We start from the raw sequence: 20,814 nt of genomic DNA on the forward strand, positions 1-20,814 counted from the left end.
TATCTTCTGGCTCCAGAAGCTGGAGATTTAGGAAAAGCATCAACTGCTGTCTAAGTAGGAACAAAATGGGGTGGAGAGTTTTGACAGTGAGAGACAGTGTCTCAGGAGCTCTCTCGGTTTTGCCCTCTATGCAGAACTGCTTGCATCAAGACCTTAAACCCCCTCTGTAAAAGCTGTTTGCGTGCGAGCAGATGGTATTTCATTGTCTTTTGCTACTGATCTTGAATTATCAGCCTTCATAATGAAAATGCCAATTCAGCCTTGACTGTTCTGCTATAACTCTACCAGGACCACTATAATGCACACACCATATATACTGAATATTTATTATGGTACTGTGCATATTATTTATTGTATATGCAACATATTTTGTAGGTGAAAAATGATACCTTATCTAAGTCAATGAGCATAACCAGGAAAAATATGGCAGAGTAATCATGTGATTCATAATTGACATCTGCTCTCCAAAGACTTGGACAGAATCTGAATTTTCAGCGTACGCTGGAAACGCTCTTCTGTTTGCTGGCCTGGGCATAACCGTGCCACCGCTCTCCCCGGCAGCTCCATCAGTCTTCAGCATTTCCATAATTCCCAAGGTGCACGGGAAAGCTGGGCCAGCAAAGCTGGGCCAACACATGCTGAAAATATTTCAAGAAGCTGCAAAAAACCGCTGTTGTTTTTCAGTGTCCAGAAACAAGAGAAGGAAGTGGGGGGGTTCTGTGCAAATGCTAATGAAGATCAGCCCGTGTGCATCCTTGGGGTTTTGTGGATTCACAGTGGGGTTTTATATGTGCGTGCGTGTCCATGTATATATGAATAGATGAGTGACTTTTGGGGGGAAGCATCTGCTGCTCCTGTCTCACCGCTCTGTTGATCTCCACCATGCAGCCCAACACGGCCAGACCGGCAAGACCAGCAGCCCCACCCCCCCTCCAGCACTAACACTTCGCTTCAATCCTGTCCTAAACCCCCACTTTATAAATGTGCCTTTTTCTGACACGGGTTCCTTGCTTCTATTTGGAGCAACATATGCTCAGATTGCCGTGAAAAGAGGATTTGGGGGATAGGGGTCATTGACTTTTATCACTTCGTCTGGTCAGAAGTTCGTGGTGGAGTGGGTGACCTGGCTGCACTTAGGTCCTTTTAATAGGTTGTCTCATCAGCCTAATTATTGACCAGATTTCCAGCAGAATTAATGTACTAAGAGGGTACACAGGCACCAGTGAGCAGCTCCCTAGAAAGGAGGAGGGCTGCAGAAAAATCCACAGAAATTTCCTCGTAGGTAGAGTCGTAGCTGGTCTACAGAGCCTTGTCTGTAGAGGTGAAGGTGGAACTGGGAGTTGAGTGCAGCTGCTCAGTTCAACAGGCAACGTGGGCTGGGAAGATTTTCCTTTCGCCAACTTCATTTTTCTTGCTTTTGTAGATTCTTTAGTATCTGCTACTGTGGCTGGGAGAAATACGGAGCCATCTCAGCCCCTCGCACCCTGGCAGTGATATGGCGTCCTTGCACGCGTAGGAGGGGGCGCGAGGGTGGAGAGGAGGGGATGATGAAGGGTTTATTACTGTAAACAACAACAGGGACGTAGCGAGAGTTTTCGAACAACCGTCCAAATTGCATTATCGACAGCATCTAGAGACCAGCCCACATCTTTATTGGCGTTGCTTTCGCTGCAGGAACGTGGCCAAGTTTGTCTCAGCATCTGAGCTGGTCTTCCTTGTCAAAGCCTTTTCGTTTTTTCTGGAGAGATAAGGCTCTCTGTATAGCACATTTTAAAGCAATAACTGAAGAGAGCAGAGGCTTCACCACTTTGATATGCAAAAGACAACAAATTTTATGTATATATGGGGGGAGTTAGTCCTGCTCTCACTGAAGGCTTTTGGAAGATTCCCAGTGACTTTGCAGAGACTTTGAATTACAGCCAGCTTTTGCTTTTTTTTTTTTTTTTTTTTTTTTTTTTTTTACCTTCCCCTCTCGCAAAATGTCAGGAATAAATATTTTAATTCAAAATGGCACTGCAGCGCCTTGCAGCGCCGCAGCCCGGGCCCCTTTCCCCACCAGCTGCCGGCACTTTCCCCAGCAGTGAGGCAGGCGGCCGGAGCACAGCCCGCGCCGGGAAGGTGCCAAAGCGCTGCAGAGCAAGGCCCTCAGCAGCTAGCAGACAAGCTGGTTTAGACATGGAAAACTCACAAAAAATACAGAGTTTAGTCGGCCGGGTGGAACCTGGGGGAACCTGCGTGCTGTTTGCAATGTGCCTGCTGGAGAATAAGGCATAAAAAGTCATTTTAGGGACAATTTTAAAAACATTTCAGGTCTTCTGGGGATGCCAGCTCAATGCAATAAAGCCAGGCATCAGTGCTGGGTACCGACTAACCAAACCCGGTCTGGTTACGCTGCCCTTGCCCCAGGTAGAGTGTTGCTTTCTTGAAAGCAGGAGAGAAACCGGGCTTGTGAGTAGTGTCTGCAAGAAAAGCTTCTTAAAAGAAGTGTTGAATTTTAATGAAAGCAGCTCATAATGTGTAGGAGGGGGAATGCTGTTATGCCTAAGTGGACTTGCTTACAGGTCCAGCCTGGGAGCTGTTGGGAAGCCTTGTAGTCTGTATCGTGGGACTCGGCGTGCCGTGGAAAAGTGTTCTGGTAGTCAGTCGTCTTTATAAACCCAGCATGTGCCCATGCATATAGATAGATACACATACATACATACATATACATGTGTATGCGTGTGTGTAAATCTGTGTGTATATATATGCCTGTATGTGTACATATGTACATATTTATAGGCACACTGCATATTGTTGAATATACATGTTATACCTCTGTATGCATGCATACATATGCATATATGCTTAGGCTTCTGACCATTTTTATGAGATAAACATACAAAACATAAAAAAGAAAAATCTATATAATGTAGGTACATAACAAAATATAATAAATATACATATTTAAGTACATTCTGAGGTTCTGCATATATACACATGTATATATGAAACTGCTTTATAGGTATTGTATCTTTGCAGGTAATATAGGATGAGCCAGATTAGATAACATTTGTAGTGGATAATTGCTACAAAGCAAATCAGAGCAACCATGTTATCCATACATACATGTATGGTGAATTCAAAGAGACTGCCTCAGTGATGTCGTGACCAGAGGATTTCTGCAAGTAATGCTTGGAAAAGCCCTTGGAGTAATGATCTTTGGCTTTAAAAAGTGGCCAGGCTGCCTCGGTGGGGTGAATGGGGTTGTCGGGAGCAGCCCCCGGGGTGCAGCCAGCACCCCACACCCATGGCATCGCTCACCCTCCAGCTCTCTGACAGCGAGGGGGCTTTCAGCATGTGAACATCAGCTTTAGGTACATCTGAAAGTTTAAAAATGAATCATTGAATCATCATTTGCTAATACTCCTATCTCCTAAATGCTTCTATCACATCATTTAAGCATTCAGATAGATCCTAAGAAACCTTCTTAGGTTCTAAGTCTTCTGAATCAGTCTCCTGCCAAAAAAACCCTGACGTGTGTTTTCTGGCTGTAGTTAGTGTTAAGTTGCTTCCCGGGGCTGCTAAGCCTTGATGACTGTCTTCCAGGTAAAGCAGAAAGAGATTCTCCTGCCAAAAGGGGTAGAACATGTTTGTCCTGATTTCTGCTGGTGATTGTTAGTGTGCTGCCTGGAGCGGCTGGTACCTTGCTCTGGAGAATTTGGTTCAAGAAAAGAAGCAGGACAATGGGGGTGGGAGGGGGGGGGAAATAATAAGAAAAATGAAAAATGAGATGAATGAAAACCAGTACTTCTGAAAACTGAATGGGCATCTCTGGCTTCACTGTGTCACCTACCTAACACTGAGCTTGGTTTTCGCAGGGATAAATCCAAACCACCAAACAAGGCTGATACAAGCAAGTCGCAGCGACAGCGGGGGTGAGCCCTCCAAGGCACCAGCTTTTGCCAAAGCCCAGCTCAGGCAGGTGCTCCCTGCTCTCTCTGCCCCAAAAAAAACAAAAAGAAGAGGTCACTTATAATGTCTTTAAAAAAGAAAATGGAGAGGGGAAGCTTGTTAATTAGGGACCAAAGTTATCTGGGCGTCTCAGGGAACAGTGCGATGCTCCGTCCCTGGCTCCTCTGGTGCATGCCCACGGGTGCGGTGAGCTGCGGCATCTCCGCTGCGATTCTTCCTTCACCAGGGCAGCTCTCCTGGGCTCCTGCGGTGCAGGAAACTTTCCTTTTCCCCTCGATTCCTGGTATTTGAGGGCTTAATTTGTCAAGCCCTTGCTTTGGGGCGGGAGGAGAGTGCAGCCCTGTGAGAGTGATGTGGGATGCCTGCCCCTGCGGACAGGACCAGGGACGGAGCAGCGGGCAGTGTCCCAATGCTTTTCAGATGCCCTCATTGAATGAGAGAGGGGGGGAAAAAACCCAAAACGGGAGATGTCAGAAATGCCAACACTGAAGGAAAGAAAGAATGAAGGAAAAAGCACACACACATCTGCAGCTGATTTAACTGTATAAATAAATGGTAGGTTCCTTTGGCACTCCCAGCACAAATAACTGAAGTGTTGCATTTGGGTCCTAGGACACCAGTGAGCAAAAAATAAGAGATATGAGAGAGAGAAAGAGTGCGTGTGTATATACATATATATTCATGACATGCATATATTTGTCCCAAATCATGTGTTTATCTTTCCCTCCCCCCATGCAATTACAAATTTGTTAATGACCCTGTGACTGAAAGGAAAGCAGGGCAGGGAGGCCGGCCGGGGCCGTGCCTCAGACCGCGTGCGCGGGGAGCTGGGGGCTGCTGGGCTTGGAGTGGGGCCGGGGGTCTGGTTTTATTTAGGGCCACGCCTCGGCAGTTTTAAGACAACACAATGCAATTACCCCGACCACAAAATGTTCTGCGAGAGCCTGATGGTCCCCGATGCCACCAGGAAGGGGGGAGCTGCGCGTGGGCCAGCCCTGGCTGAAGCCCTCCCGGTGGGGCTGTCAGCAGCCATCCCCTTCCCCACAGCCCCTAGGTGCTAAGGTGAGCTTAACCCTGTGTATATCTGCCAGACCCGGGGATCCATCTCCCGTAACTACCTGTGTCTTGCCACTGGAGGTGTACAGCTGCGGATGGGCAAGATGGATACTGGCATCCGGAGCTTGAAAAATGTCCTTTCCTCCTCCTAAAAAAACCCTTGCCGACGCTGGGAACCTGCTGCCCGTATTCAGGCGAAGCTCCCTTGGCACTTTTTCGAAGGAGCAATGAAGACATCAAGCCTTATATGGATTCCATTATTACTTTGTTTTATTATGTTGTGTTTTATGAGGGACTCGAGGCCCCCAGGGAGCAGGAAGGCGCTACCATCTAAACCGGGGTGGGGAGCGGAGGAGGCACGTCGAGGCTGCCTGGTATCGGGGAATGATTTCATCCCGAGCCTTATTGTGGCAGGGAAACAATTCCTGTTTACCAACAGGCCTGCTATTGTGCTGCTGGTGCCAGAGGAAATCTGCGGCCGAGCAGGCTTGCACAATTGCCGGTGTGGTCCCCGCCAGAGCCCTTGGCTCGGCGAAGCTGGGACAGCAGGCAGGACTCAGCACGGCGCGCAGGGCTCAGCGAGGCAGCCCGAACCCGGCCACGCAGCCCCAGGCTGTTATTATTTTGTTGTTAGCATCGGGGAACTGGTCCAGGCTGAAATACCCCCTCCCCTAGTTGCTTCCCAACCCTGCTGCCTCATTTTGAGGGTCCCTGGGCATGGACGTGTGGCCAGCCCAGCCGTGGCGCGGGCACTTGTGGGGCACAAGCAAGAGGAGCGTGAGCCCTCGTGTACCACCCTTCTCGTAACATTTTAAGCTGGACGCCATGTAGGTAACGTTAATACCAAACCAGAGAGGGATTTCTGGTTTAAGGTGGTAAGTGGTGGTAAAGGGTTTCAGTCTCCTCACCTCTTTTCACAGGTTGTTTCATCCAGAATTTAGATCATCTGAATGCAAACCCCAGCACCTCGGGCTTCCTCTTCTTCCCTCTTCTTCTCATTTCACCCCATTCACTTTTAAAGTGGACATTCGATTCTAACCTGGGCACTAGGGGTGGAGCCGCTTTGCGGGGATGTAAAGCAAGATGATGCTAATCCTGCCGGTGCTAATCCAGGCGAGGTGGCTCAGCAGTGCCTGATCTGCCATTTGCACACCCAGGCTCTGCTGCCAGCATCGCTGAACTGCACCCCCAAACCCTCCAAGCCAGGTACGCCGTGTGTCCGCACAAGGAGCCTGCAGCTGGAGCCTCTCCACACAAGGGCACAGGGCCCAGGTCATCAGAGAAGGTCGGAGAGTCAATAAACTCCTGGGTGGCTTCACAGCCCCCTTGCAGCCTGGCTACACGTTGGCTGTGGGGCCATGGCAGCTCCTGAGCATCCAGGCTGGGTTTTAAGAGGGCTGTAGGCCTAACCTTTAATATTGCAGATGTGTCCATGCTCAGGTGGCTGGAGCTCATGCAGCTACACGTGAGCTAACTTCAACTGAAGTGCTTTGGGTGCTGCCAGCAATGCAGATCCTGCCTAGAGCAAACTGTGGCAGTGATCTAGGACTGACCTGCATCTCAAGAGGGTTGCATTGCCCACCCTGAGCTCCCACAGCTGTATCTACCCATGCTAGAAGTTAGTGCAGATATGTCCCCATTGTCCAGCAACATCCTCCAGCTCCTCCAGCACACAGAGCTGTTTGTTTTGCACCCGCCACCTTCCTCAGCCATCCCATCTCCGTCCCGTGGGGTGCAGCCCTTAGCGTTATCGTTACTGGTCCTGCCCCAGACATCAGCGCTGGAAGATGACAAATGACCTGCTCTTCCACGTCTCCTTTGGAAACTTGGAAACAGGGCTACAGACAAGTTCATCTGGGCTGTGGCAATACTAACCAACGCATCTCTCCCCAACCCCTGAGGGCTTCTCTGCGTGCAAAGAGAATGGGACAACGCTGAGAGGATGAAACAGGCAAGAAGGCTTTTTGTTTACTTGCCGGTATGGTGTGCGGTCACCAAGCAGGGACCGGGAGGAACCTCCAAGCCTTGTCACTGTCTCTCCCTAAGGGCATTGAGCAGGGCGACACATGCTCCTGCAGCGTCCTGCCAGAACTTCTGCAAATGCTATGCCATGTGTGCACATGTGCAAGCTTGTGCTTTGTTTTGGGGTTGGGTTTTTGTCGGGGTTTTTTTCTGTCATAGGCTGCTGGCAGCTCTGGTACTATTCCCTCAGCCTGTTACGAGTGTACACTGAGCCATTCCCAGCCAGTTGGAGCTTTTCCACAAGATGGTACTCAGCCCAGTCTGTAATTGAAACAGGGCACGGATGCTCCTGGGGAAGGCAGACATCAGCCAAAAACCCAGGCCGTGATAGTCAGAGATATTTAATATACAAATAAGAAGTTGTTTCATAAATATCTTATAAAAACTGTAATTTACTTCCCAATATTTTAGCAGATTATCTTAATGCAAACAGCAGATGTATTTCAGAACAACGAGACAAATGTTTAGCAAAATTAAAGTTATTCATGTGCAGTCACACAGGGAATATTTGCATGATATTTTACTAATTGCTCAAAAATCTGACTTGTAGCAAATAAACAAACAGGGGGAAAAAATAAACCAGCAGGAAGATTAGCCCCAGGCCTCTCTTTTTAAGTTCTCCGAGTCTTTCTTCAGCCACTCAACTTTTTTCTCTGGCAGCCTGGGGTTCTTCCCCAGTCCCCTCATTGCACTTCTCAGGCCCGTTACCCTTTCGCGGACTCTGGGATTTCCCCTGGTAAGCGGATTGCGTCTGAAAGGGGTTTGATCTTCTCCCCTTGGAGCCCAAGTGCCCTTCCTCAGTCTGCGATTCTGCCTGCTCCCCTTCCCTGTCGCTTGGCTGTGGCCAATGAGGCCAGTTGCCAATTGTCACATTTTCTGGAGCATTTGGGGGCCATATTTTGCTCTTTTACCTAGCTTAGAGTTTGCCCCAGGTAGGATGTAGCCATACAGAAAAGCCCAGCAGAAATGGAGTGGATGGCTTTTGAGTGGCCGGGCATTCAGACGTGGGTTCCTTTAACCTTCTCTTACAAGTTTCAAGTTACAGCAGCGAGAATCGAGTTGTAGTTGCTGATTGTTATGACATTATTTTATGTCAGGTCTATTTATTTGCCCTCCTGGAAAAGAGAATGTATTCTGAGACGTCAAAATATTTTGTTCGCCTTCATTTGATTGCAAGAGGAGCCTTAGGTGAGGTAAGAAAAATGTATGTTTATCAAAATTTTGGTGCGCAGTAGGTGGTTACATGTTTGTATATATTTCATTCTCCTAAATTGAAGGAACACAGAGGGTGCAAACAAGCAGTGGGAAGTTAGCAAAGGTCAGAATTAAAATTGGTATGTCTTGTATGGAAATCCCATTGACTGCAGGAGCAAGTGAGCTGCCGCTCTGGGAAGAGAAGTCCCTGGCTTCCCACGACAGCTGCTTTTTGCCCAAGGTACTGGAGTATCTGGCAGCAGTGAGTGTCTCCTGTCATCCTTCTGTTGGTCGCTGTAGGTGGGTAGGAAATGCATTTTTTTTTACCTGCCTTCTACAAGCAAAGGGGAAATTTTTAAGCATCTGAGCCTTTAAGATCCCAAATCCCATTGTAAGTCACGGTCCCTAGCACTGGAAATACTCCCCGTTCCATGGTGGGTTCTGAAGTAGAGCCTGGGAGGTTTGGAGGGAATGTGTGCAGCCGCTCTTTGGGCATTCATAGCTTAGGCAGGTCAGTGGGGGCCACCAGAACTCAGGTGCTTGCTCGCTGGCGGTGCAGGTGCTGCGTTCTTCCAGTGCACACCAGGGCAGAGGGTTTCAGCCTGCAAATTACATTGCTGGGCTTTGCTCAAGAGTCGCTGTCCCTCGGGGTGGGGGGGAGCTATGGCTGCCATTCCCCGCAGTTTGTGCTGGGACAGCATCCCAGTTTGGTTGGGGCACCCATGGAGTCCTGGTTTTCAGCCTGACGTGGGACGCACACCCCCTCTTAGCTCACACAACGTGCATTTGCAGGGTCCTGCTCTTCAGGCTGGCCAGTGTTTGCCTTTTGACCGGCATTTTCCTGGTGGTTGTAAAGTGCAGGTGGATGGGGATGCTGAACAGCACAGGTAGGTGCTGAGAAGTCCCTAAACAGTAAGATCAGCCATAAATCCCGAATGCTCCTCTGAACTTTTGCTACAGTACTTCTGTCAGGCCGGTTCTCCTCTAAGCTGGTATGTTGGGGCTTTTTCACTTGGAACAACCAAGGTAATGCAACAGGCGACGGGTACTATTATCTGACTACATAGGAAAAGCGGAGGGAAGAACAGGGCATCATTGTTACTCTTTTCTCTTTAAAAGAGGGGTTTCCATTCCTCAAGTTTACATTTTGAACTCACTGAAGTCTTTCCTTGGCCTCTCCCATCCGCAGGTCACCGCAGGAATATGTAAAAAGGAAATGTTTTATTTTAACAGCGTCGAACAAAGTACATGAAACACACCCTTGCCACTGCATAACATTCCTTAAGTTAAATTGCAGAACCAAGCATAACCTTTTTTTTTTTCCCCCTTCGGTCTTTTATTTCATTGAAAAGAGCCCGAAGTATAATATTCTTTCAGGAAGCATAAATTGTATTGCTGGAAGTAATAGCGATCTCCTAAGCAAAATCCCGTAGGACTCACGCCACTCTGCTTTCTGAAAAGCTGCATTCAAGTACATCCAGCGTTGCCTCTTTCCCGGCGGGAATCCTGACCCCTGTGCTTGTGGTCCTGCCTGGGGAACCGCGGACGATGCCAGAGCAACTGGGTATTTTTTTGATTTAGGGTTTGCCTGGTGTTTTGCCCTTTACGGGCAGTCCTGGGTCTCGGGAGAAGCTGTCAGACCCCTCCCCAACTGTCCTCATTTGGGTCCCTCTTCTTGCCTTTCCATTCGCATGTGTAACTCCCGCAAATGTAAATAAAAGTTATGTACACGCACAGAGAGGTAAATAGATGCGTTTATCTTGGCTCAAGACAAGCAGCATCTCCCCAAGGAGCTACTTAGGAGGTTATGGAGAAGCCCACAGCAAAGTGCGGTGGGCTGTACCTTCCTGCATGTGTGTTGCAGAAATTATTGGCGTGTTGCTGATGTTTATGGTGAACAAATAGTTTATTTCTGGGCTCAGAAAGATTCCAGTGTAAATACTCAACTGGCAGCTAGCTGGATGTTTGCCACGTGAAGTTAAAAGGCCCGTGACCAATGGTGTCAGATTAACATTTCCAAGTTGGACAATGTACAAATGGTGTTCTTGGACTGGAATAGAAATAGATGAAAGTGGTCTACTGCAGTGCAAATAACAAACTGGCAACCAGCTGGTCATTGGAAAGAGAACATGCTATGGGAATATGTTTTCTGCAGAAATACTTTATTTTGGAGATAAGCATTAACAATAGGAAGATGAGGCTCGTTTAACAAGAACCATATGGTCTCATCCTGCTTTTATTTCGCTCAATGGCAAAGACCTGATTGCCTTTTGTGGGTGCGGGATGGGGATTACCGATAGTAAATAAGGAGTACAATGAGTTGCCTGATCCACTGTTGCCTTTCCAAAGGTGTAAACACATTATTTTTAACTGATGTGTTGATATTTCAGGAGACAATAACTGAAAGGAAACAGAATTAGAGGTGCTTGTTGAAAAACAACTGCTTCCGACAAAATAAGCCAAGACAAAGATCCATTCAAGACAAAGTTATCAAACTGTGTGAAACCAAAACAGAAACATTTCCAAGCTGATAAGCAGAGAAGTAGTGGATGGGTTCATTTAAAAAAAAAAAAAAAAAAAAAAAAAAAAAAAAAAAAAAAAACCTTCAGATTTTTGTGAGGAGGAAACAATAGCCTGTAAAAAGTATCTTACATGCAGATGGGGGAATAAGGCAGGGACTTTGCTGAGGTTTAAGTTGCTACACAATTTATTCTGTTAGCAATATAGTTAAAGATAACAGAATTTAGCATCATGGTTTCGGTATAGTCACAAAATTGATTTGTGCTACACTCACAAAAAAAAAAAAAAGAAAGCGCAAGCCAAGGGAGTTGCAGCCTCAGTGGAAAATCCAGTTTTGGGAACTTTTCAAGGATGTAAAACATCGTCTTGAATTGTTTACTTTTATGGGTAGGAAGTAAAAAAGTGAAGTAAGGGTGGAATTGGCATCCTTACCACAGTTGGAAGGTCGCAGTAAAACCAGTACAACTCAGCACTTCAAACTCATTTTTAAAAATTATTTTGGTTGTCTTTCTTTTTTTTACAAGTGGCTAAGGTTTGTTATTTTGGTCACAAAAAGGCAGCAAGATGGAAACTCTGTTCCTTATCAAGGAAAATCAAGGTCTGAACATGAAAAAATACGCCGTATGCCGAGGCTCGCGGCTGCCTTTGGGTGTAAGTACTGGGTCCCATTGATTTCCCATGGCTGAAGACAGTTTACAACAGCCAAGGTTATCAGAATTACGTTACGTTACATATGTAGGTACATCCTAATACTGACTGCTGGGTTTTTTCCAGAGTTTATTTTTCCTCTCTTTTTGCTTTAAAATGTAACAAATAGGGGAAGCGGTGCAGGTTGGGGTGCATGGAGACTCAGGCAGTCAGGTTGCGTGTCTTGGTTCATCGCTGCTGCCAACTCAGAACAGCCCTTCCCCGGGACTCGCTTCTCCCTTGCCTCTGCACAGATGGCAAAACAGACTTAAACCACTTTTGTGGGTTTTTGGGGGCCTCCAGTGCCCACCTCAACCTCTCCATCTGAGAAATGCTGAGCACCCAACCCAGACGTCTGTAATTTGGGGAACGGAGAGCGACCCCACGCTAGCTGGTTGTGCTTGTGATGGAAATACATGCCAAGTGTGGTCATCGTCCAGAGCTCCTGGAAATGCCTGGAGGTTTCTGCCACATGACTCAGGTCAGGTTGTACACAGGTGAGCCCTGGTGGAACAGCACTTTGGATGCCAACACTTTTAGGAATCCGTTTTTCCAGGTTTCCAGCAATTCTCTAATAAAAAGGAATGAGAGGGGACTTAGGCTTGGCATCCGTTTATAGGAGCAGGATTAATTTGGCAATATTACCAATAAATAAACAGCCATGCTCCCCTAAAGAGCGGGACTGTGCTGCCCCACCGTCCAGCTCCCCCAAAGCTGGGGAGAACCCTCTGGTTTCATCCTGCTTACTCCCTCACTTTGCTTCTCCCCAAGCAGCGGGGATAGCTGAAGGAGCCTGTCATCATTTTATTGCTGTTTCTAATAAACACATATGGTGATGCATATACCAAGAACAACAGCGAGTCGCTATTGTTCAGTGCACGGCCATATGTGGGCTGTCCAGCGGCTCGGCAGCTGCGTCGTGAGTGCTCAGGAATGTCGATAGCCCAGAGAGAAAGGAATGATTTTTAAGGGCTCTGAGCCTCACAAATAGTGCGTCTGCTTTACATACCACTGTTGCTAAAACAACTTCTGACCGTGGTGTGCCAAAAGCATAGATCAGGCGTTAGTCACCGCAGAAGTTTATAAGGTGATTAAATTGTTAGCAATTGCAATGCAGAAGCTGAGAAATTAGCCGAAACATGTTGAAGGGAGCTTTGCAAAACGAAAAAAAAAAAAAAACAACCCAAATATATATATATAAAAATGTTTTGTATGTGTGTACATACAGATGCATCTGTATGTGTGTATTTATACAGCTAGTACTTCTCTTTTTTTTTTTAACACCAGAAACTCAGGCACTTGTACATCTAGTACTTCACATCATAAAAACTTTGACCCCAGCACTAATCCATATTTATTTTATCCCATTGTACAAGGGTGAAAGGCGTGCGATTTACCAATAGTTTGTTCCCCATTAGCTACATTTCCCTCTGGTCTCATACGGCTCAGCTTGGGTTGGATGATGCATGCTTGAGCGATGCAGAGGCAGCCCAAACGCGGTGGTTGGGTTGCCTTGCGTACATATGTGTTCCTAGCACTCGTCTTTTCCTGATGCCGTATTTACACAGCAACCTGACTGAAAATGAACAGCCCATCTGCACATATTCCTTTTTCCATCAGCGTGTTTGGGAGGGAGAGAGAGAGACTGTGCTTGAGGGAAAAGAGAAATTAAACTTAAAAGCAGGCAATGTTTTTTCAATTTTGGACAAACACAAGCAGGCAACTGTATCTTTATTTAAGCACTTGAATAATTTGACTGACTTGTGTGTGTGAGAGATGCTGAGTACCTACTGTAAATAAGGGGAGAGAGAGAAAATTGTAAGGGATCAAAAAATCAACTACTTGCATATGTCTCCAAGCGTGGATATTAGAAGCCTGATTTAAATATCAAAGTGCAAATGGTTTTGGTCAGTGTTTCTAACACATGGCGGGAAGTCCTTGGGCTTGTACTCCTTTTGTACACAGGCCCCTCGCACGCACCATCTTCACGGCACACAAATTACCTGTATAATGGGATGTGATGTGCGTAACCCGTAAAGCCCCAGGACGAACTGCATCCAGGCATTCACAGAAACCATAGCCCAGCTCAGACTGCCAAAATCCACAACCATTTTTGCCTGGTAAACGAAACCACAAACATTTGCACTCTCAGATATCCCAGCAAAAAGTAAATATTCTACATGACGTACTTTTCAATATCGTAGCGCGCACACACACACAACAAAAAGAGGGGAGGGAAAAGTTATTTTACTTCTGTTTACTCCATCTTGGGCAGTTCTTTCCAATGAGTAAAGCCGAAATGCCCACGCCACCTTTCCTTGGAGTAACGAAGGGCCATATTTTCATGGATGTACATGGCACTCGGTTCCTCCAGGGAGCTGTGGCAGGACCTCAAAAAACCCTGGGCTGAGGCCTGATTTTCAGAGGTCCCCAGCATCTTGTATGCAACGTGCAGCTTGAGTTTGCGCTCATCCCTCAGCTGAATCTTTGAAAACCTCGTGATTTCTCAGCATGAGTCAGTGTTTTATGTAAGCCCAGCTCTCATTCCTCCGGAACGCTCCTGAGCTCATAGCGCTTCGACACCCAAGCTCAGCTTCTTCATCCTTGCAGCTGACCGTTCGGGTCTTCAACGGCAGCACAGCAGGCTCCCCGCGCTGCTCCGGGGGGGCGGCACCCTGGCACTGTGGGAACCGAGGCTGGAACAAAGTTGGGCTGGAGAAGGGACCTCCACTCCCAATGGGTGAGACCTTGGGCTTTTCTGTGACAGAAATGCCCATTGCCCGTTCTGTCCGGCTGTTTCTTTGGGTTTTTTCCTGTTCCTTCCAGCAGCATCAGTGTTATCCATGCCCCTGCCAGAAAAGAAACATTTTTCCATTAAGAATGGTAATAAAGGAGGACGCTAATGTGATGGGTCCCACTTGCTGTTGGTCCTCTGCAGGCACCTGGGGTGGCAGCTTCAGTTCACACCCCTGGCGCCCTGCTGCACCCTGAAGTTGGGTGCCAAAACAGATTTGAGAGGTGGATTATTACGCCATAATTATTTTTTTAACCATTCCTTGCGAATGAACTGATGTATATAAAAGCAGACAAAGACAGTGAGAGAAAGTGAGAAGCTAAACCTCATTTTTATTTCCATTTCAGATGATTTTCCCTTGAGAGGTGGAAAATCTCAACCCATGATGCTGGAAACTCTGACTGTTTCCCATGCCCATTTGTGGGAGGGAACTCCTTGCTGGAGGGATAAGCCCTTCACAACCTCTCGGCATCAGCACAGTTCTCCCATTCCCCCTGGAGCAGCCAGGAACCCTCCAGCCCCTCACCAGCGGGATACCCATGTCGCTCACCCAGTCCCCACCACAGCCAGATAGGAGTCAGCAAGGTGCACTTACGTTCCTGATGCACAAATCCTTTATCGAAAATGCTTGATGATGTAGGAGAGTAAAGCGTGACGAAACATTGTGGTGCTCGTTGCTGTGCAGTAGGAAGCGGGTGGGAGGGATGGAGAAGCTATGGAGAGGGCTGAGGCATCCCCAGTATTTTGTATGCAGCTAGTCGTACCCCGCCCGGCTCTGCCTGCGGCTTGGAACATAGCCAAGGCATCCAAGACAATGAAACGGGTGGCCCAGAAGCACATTTTGGAGTATTTTTCAGGTACTGCTGGGTTTTTTTGTACAATTGGCTAGCCATTGGTCATGTGAGATCTGCAACTTAAATTTAGGCCCTAGGAAGAAAGATAGAAAAAAAAGATTTTCTAAAAAATATTGAACAATTTTCTAGAATGAATGTGATTTTTTTGTCCTACTGTCTTTAATCCCGTGGTTATAAGTGTGTACAAATATATTTGCACTCCCCGTGTATCTAAGTGTGTATAAATATACTTGCACTCAAAGGCAGAAATGCCTCCTGGTGAGGTGATGAAGTAGTCCCTCACAAGAAATGTTTACAATATTTAGAAAAACCATGCAGGAACGTGAAGATCAAGCAAGGGGGAACACGTGCCAGTCCGTTCCACTACCCTACTTAGGTGCAGCTTGGTAACAGCAAAACAGCCTGGCATCTGATGCTGCGGGTGCTACGGCCATGTGCTGGCACCGTGCAGACCTCAGGTATGGAAACTTTCTGACAGCAAAATGATGGGATGTTTCTTATCCTCATTACTGCATAAATTTTAAATATGTGTATGTAGGGTAACAGCCAAGTTCCGTAATGGTCATGACTGTAGAATGCAAGGAACGTGCGCAACAGCATCGGGATTAATCTCTTCTTCCTTGGCCACCCAAGGAACAACCAGCACCTTTCCCAAGCTGAGGATGCTGGCACCTTCATTCCTCCAGGAAAGGGCTCTGTTTAAACGTTTTTTTTCCCCCAGCTGTATCAGTCGGCCTCAAAAAAGATGTAAGCTCTCCATCCATGTGTGGCTGGCCCGTGCCGGTAGGTAACACTGAAGTGCTGACAGCCTACCTTTTGCTTGCACGTTGGCCATGGTCTTTCCTGATGAATTTGGGTAAAATCCTTTGGCAGCTTGCTTTGCCTATGACCTTCTTCTGCTCTTCTTTCACTGCAGACCTCAAAAGCAATCCTCTCAGACGTCGCTCTATATATTTCACTGGAAGTGAAAGAGAACAAAACAAATAAAGACACAACTAGGCTCTTCCTCCATGTTGGTACTTTCTTCAACCTTTCTACTGAGGATTTCCAACTGCATTTGTTGTCGTACAGTAAGGGCCCTGAATGAATTTATTGATGGTAGCTGGAAAAAAGGGGAAGAAAGGAATGAAATCCCTTGAGACAGAAGGTATGTCATGAACTTCCCCAAGTTATTTGCAAATGTTTCTGCCAGTATCAATAAATCCCTCAAATTTCAGGATAGGCTCCATTAATTACAGGATGGCATTATGTATTTAAAGGTTGTTGAAAGTTATATCTGTGATCAGTTATGTTTGAACTGCACGTTCACGTAAAATATTTGTTGTTTTAATACGTAGGCATGCACATGAGCAGCAATAGCATCCGTGGTGTTTTAATAGGCTTTTATTAGTTCGTACTCTCCTTGTAATCTTGTTTTACAGTATGTGCATTCAATGTGTTTGTGTCTATGCTCTTCATGCACACATCGCAGGATGCCAAAACATCCTTCTGCTTCCTTTTTTCCAACCACTTAGTCAGGCACTTGAACGCTTTCCAAATCTTGTTAAAAAACAGAAATAGTGCTATCACTTCTTTTTGTTGGAGTGCATGGAAAGGGATGGATGGAGAGGGCGATGGAAGGGTAGAGGAGGAAGCTGGACGGCTGGGAGGTGGGGGATCTTCATGGGTGAGCTCGGAAGAGCCTCGGTGCTGTGATGCCCTGACCTGATCTGGGCTTGCTGCTCGCTGCGAAATGCAGGGCTTTTGGGTCACTTGCTGGATGGAAAAGCGCTGCAAAGATGCTCCTTGCACATTATCTCCAATTTAAAATGGTTATGAAGCAAAAATGCCCTGCCTCAAAATCACAAGCCGTTTGTCTGAGCTGACATGGATTAGTTGTGTTTATATTTTAAACTATCCCCTGCTCTTTTTTTTTTTTTTCCCCAGGAAAATGTCATGTAACGTTTAAATGGGGTTCTTTTCCTAAGTAAAATAGATTTAAAAAATCAACTTTATTTTATTCCCTATTTTTTCCGGAAGCTAAACTAACTAGACAGGCTCAACCTAGATTCAAGAAATGCTTCGAATGTGTGTTTCTGATGAGTTAAAAATTGCTCCGGAGACTGTTCGAAGTGTTTCAGTCAGGTGCAGACCTGCTGGGTACCACTGGCATCATGCCGTGCTGGTGGTCCTGGGACACCCTGGTAGACGCAGTGGTTTACCTCTGTTTTCTGATTCAAATAAATGTTTACTGGTGTGCATCTCTTAGACAAGGAAGCATCAATTTTGGCTGGAGCCTGGAAGCTGTGCTGTAAAGGAAAAAAAAAAAAAAAAAAAAGCAGTATTAATGAGTATTAATTAACTAGATGCTATGACCACAGGGAGTGGGAAAGGGTGTTTTCCCTTTGATTGCTCTTGTAGATGTGGATTCTCTAATGTCTACAGGCAGTTGAGTTCATCCCATTGCCGCGGCAGGAGGTGGCCGTGGCTGCCTTGGTTCCCTGCCTCCATGAGGAGGTGACGTCCGTCCGGTCTGACCGCAGTCACCCAGTGGGTTTCAAAGCGTGCACTGATGCAGGCGTGCGCCCACGTGCCCATACATACACGCAGAGCCTGGTGAGGAGCCAGCCCCTATAGCCTTCAGAAACGCAGATACAAATAATGTCGCCTCACTGCTGCGTGTGAGGAAGATGAGGCAAGGCTCCCGCTGCCTCCCGGGGGGGCTGGGATTTCAGATTCAGCCAAGGAGCTCACCAAGGTGTCATGACGCAGCCGTCGCTGGCTGTCTACGCTGCAGCCCACACTGGTTCATGGTCAGCAGAAAAGCTGGTCGGATAGCATTTATCAGATTTTTTTCTTGGCGAGTGCCCCACAATCTGAGTAATGTATTTTACAGGGTTTTTTGCCCAGATGACAGGCTTAATAGTGTAATTATCAAAAGCAGTCCTTTGATGGGTCTCAGGAGAAAGTTTGAAGGCAAATGCCAGGTTTCTCAGTGGAGCAGCAGCACCAGCCATGTCCTGAGGAGCAGCCAGCCACGTGCCGAGACTTCTGCTCATAGCATCTCCTCGCAGCCATGGCCTCCATGAAACATCACAGCAGGGAAGAACTGTCCAAACCCAGATGGGTAGCAGGAGTGTGTCTCCTTTGGGGGGGGGGGAAGTTGGTGGTGCATCAGCCCACAAAGCCTTCCGCCCTGTTACTGGAGCGGGGTAAAAGAGCCACTCCACAGGGAGAAAGAAGCAGGTGAGGAGCTCCTATGGGATGCTCTGCCCTCCTGGGGACGGCAAGCCTCAGCTCTAGCCCTCGGGATGCAGAGGTGGTAAGAAACGGTGGCGTATTTTTCACTTTGTTGAGGGTATGGCTGGTTTGAGGTCATGGGTTGGGTCTTCTTGCTCCTCCGAAAGCAAAGGACATGGGTGAGCCTCCTGCCAGCGGTCTGCGCTTGGTCAGCAAGGATGGAGGACAGGTTGTACAGGCTCACATTAAACTAAATTTTTCAAATAAGTGGTGTCTTTGTTTGTTTGTGGGGTTTTTTTCAGGAGAATGACCCTGTTTACTTCAAGGCTGATGCAGTCTTGGAAGTAATAACGATGGTGGTGGGGAAAATACCTCTTTCATAAGAAAACATGGTATGTAAACACACAGCACAGCTCAGGCCACGTCTTCATTTCACCCATGAGAAGTTTGTGCAAGTGCAGAAAAGTCTGGGTTTTTCTCCTGCCCCCCAAAGAAACATAATCCAGAGTTTATATCGGATGGTTTATGGGAGTTTATTGGAATATCCAACAGGGTTCATGTAGTGTGTCATAAGGTAAAGCCTGTTCATTGGTGATTTACAAGCAGTGTGTGCCGGTGTTACTGTAATTTATAGACCACAGATGGTCAGGGGGTGCCCCTGCTGACTTCTAGCTGAATAAGAAGCTGAGCCCTGCATGTCATCTGCTGCGGGTACCTCCGGCTCACTTCCCCAAATTAGTGCTGATCAAGACCTACCTTCCCACCCGGAGGGTCCCGAGACCTCTGCCTTACAAGCGGGGGCTGTTTCAGTAGGGGAGAGGCTACAGATGATTAAGGCTGAGGGGGGAGGAAAAGCCAAGCCTATCGGAATGGCACCCAAGGAAAATTGCTTTTTACGATAATAACTTCCCTTCTCAAGGCTGGTACTTCACTTGATGGGTTTTTGTCACCTGTTAAATGGAGAAGGAAGAATGTCAATCCCTCCTTTCATACACGGGTCTAAGACAAACATCTCCTCTACAAAAATTTATATATATTCATAAATCTCCCTTGTAAAGACCTCTAGCATAGATCCTGTCTTTGTTCTCATCATTTTACCCTTTTAGGTAATTACTCTTTAACTGTATTTTACTACGACTTCCTTTCCGGCATCAAGTTTACCGATGTCTTTGCTTCTTTAAACCTTATTAAATAATTGTCTCTTTATTCCAGCAGCTCTTTCTGATCCCCCAGGAATGTGCTCCTGGTGGATGCACAAGGCGGAGGGAGGACAGGGATAGCAGCACGTCTCACCCAAATTTTGGGGAGATTTTTTAATTTTTTTTTTTGGCCAGGGGATCGGGCCCCTTTTGGCTTTGAATTTCTCTGGTTGACAAGGTTCGTCACACCGCCTCATCTTTCTCCCGGGCGTGTTTTTGTCTTGCTGCGTGTGGCCTTGTCCTGCCCGCAGAAATCCCACGGTGGCCCCTGGCAGGATCTGCAGCCTTCGCAGGGACATGCTGGATCCAGGGACGCCTGGCGCTCTGCTCGCCCACTGCAGCAAGGTCATGCATTTTAACAAGGCACTGCCGATCCCCTTTTTAAAGGGCATTGCTTATGTTCTGTTAAAATGGGCTTTGAACTCAGCTGACCCTTCACCAGTAGGACATTTCAGGACTTTTTTCTGCCTGGACCACACTTGACACCTGTTGGCAAACACAGCTGTAAATGCTGCTGCAAGAAACCTGCGTCCAAGCTCAGAACTTGACTTTCCCCCCCCGCCCCCCCGCCCCCCAAGAGTAAAGATGTAAGAGAATTTGGTGGCTTCTTTAGTTAATAAAAAGGAAAAAAAAAAAACAACTTTGTTTTTCCTTATCAAGATGGGTGGAAAAAAAAACACCCTATAGACAAAAGAAGCAGAAGGAGAGCTGTAATGGAAATAAAATTGACAGCCTCTCAAAACTCAGGTGGCACTTTCCTTTTCCAGTTAATTACAGTTTTAATTACATGGCTTCTTGTGACTCCTTGATACCTAATAAACTAGACTCTGTGGGGCGGCAAAGTTGAGTTTTGCTTGAACTGCAGGTGTAAGGCTCAGCATGAAACATAAATCAACTTCTTAAACATGTTCCCAGGGTGTGTTCAGGCTTTTTCTTCCTATTCGCTTGTAAAAATCACATCTTTTCACCATTGTTGGGTAGGGGGGGAAAAAAAAGGTCTGAAGCTACAATGCAGTGAGTATTACATTTGCATCTTTGGATATAAAAAAACCCTTTTAGAAGGGGGGGAAAAAAGGCACTTTTTAAACCTCAGATTGGATGAATTTTAAAGCAGTGTTGCATTATCCATATAGACCCTCTGTCATCATTTTTTTGGTGGGGGTCACATAACGTAGAAGAGGAAAGTACATTGGCAGCGTGAAAACAAGGGGAGATGGGTATGTGGAAAATAAAGGGACATTCAGCCCACAGGAGCTGCCTCTTCCAAACGTTTTCAAAACAGAGCGTGCCTGTTCGTTCTTTGTGTGTTGTGCGATGG

General features: G+C 46.8%; 1 long non-coding RNA gene across 1 annotated transcript in view; it reads left to right on the forward strand.

The window, feature by feature from the left end:
- LOC121090554 overlaps window positions 1-20,538 on the forward strand; it is a 73,608-nt gene extending 53,070 nt beyond the window's left edge. Inside the window, exons 10-12 of the long non-coding RNA XR_005828611.1 lie at window positions 15,995-16,225; window positions 18,600-18,689; window positions 19,510-20,538. This is a non-coding gene — a long non-coding RNA (uncharacterized LOC121090554). The remainder of the gene's footprint in view (window positions 1-15,994; window positions 16,226-18,599; window positions 18,690-19,509) is intronic.
- Window positions 20,539-20,814: the final 276 nt, after the last annotated feature.

The sequence above is a fragment of the Falco naumanni genome, chromosome 6 (genome assembly GCF_017639655.2).
Source record: "Falco naumanni isolate bFalNau1 chromosome 6, bFalNau1.pat, whole genome shotgun sequence".
Taxonomy (NCBI): domain Eukaryota; kingdom Metazoa; phylum Chordata; class Aves; order Falconiformes; family Falconidae; genus Falco; species Falco naumanni.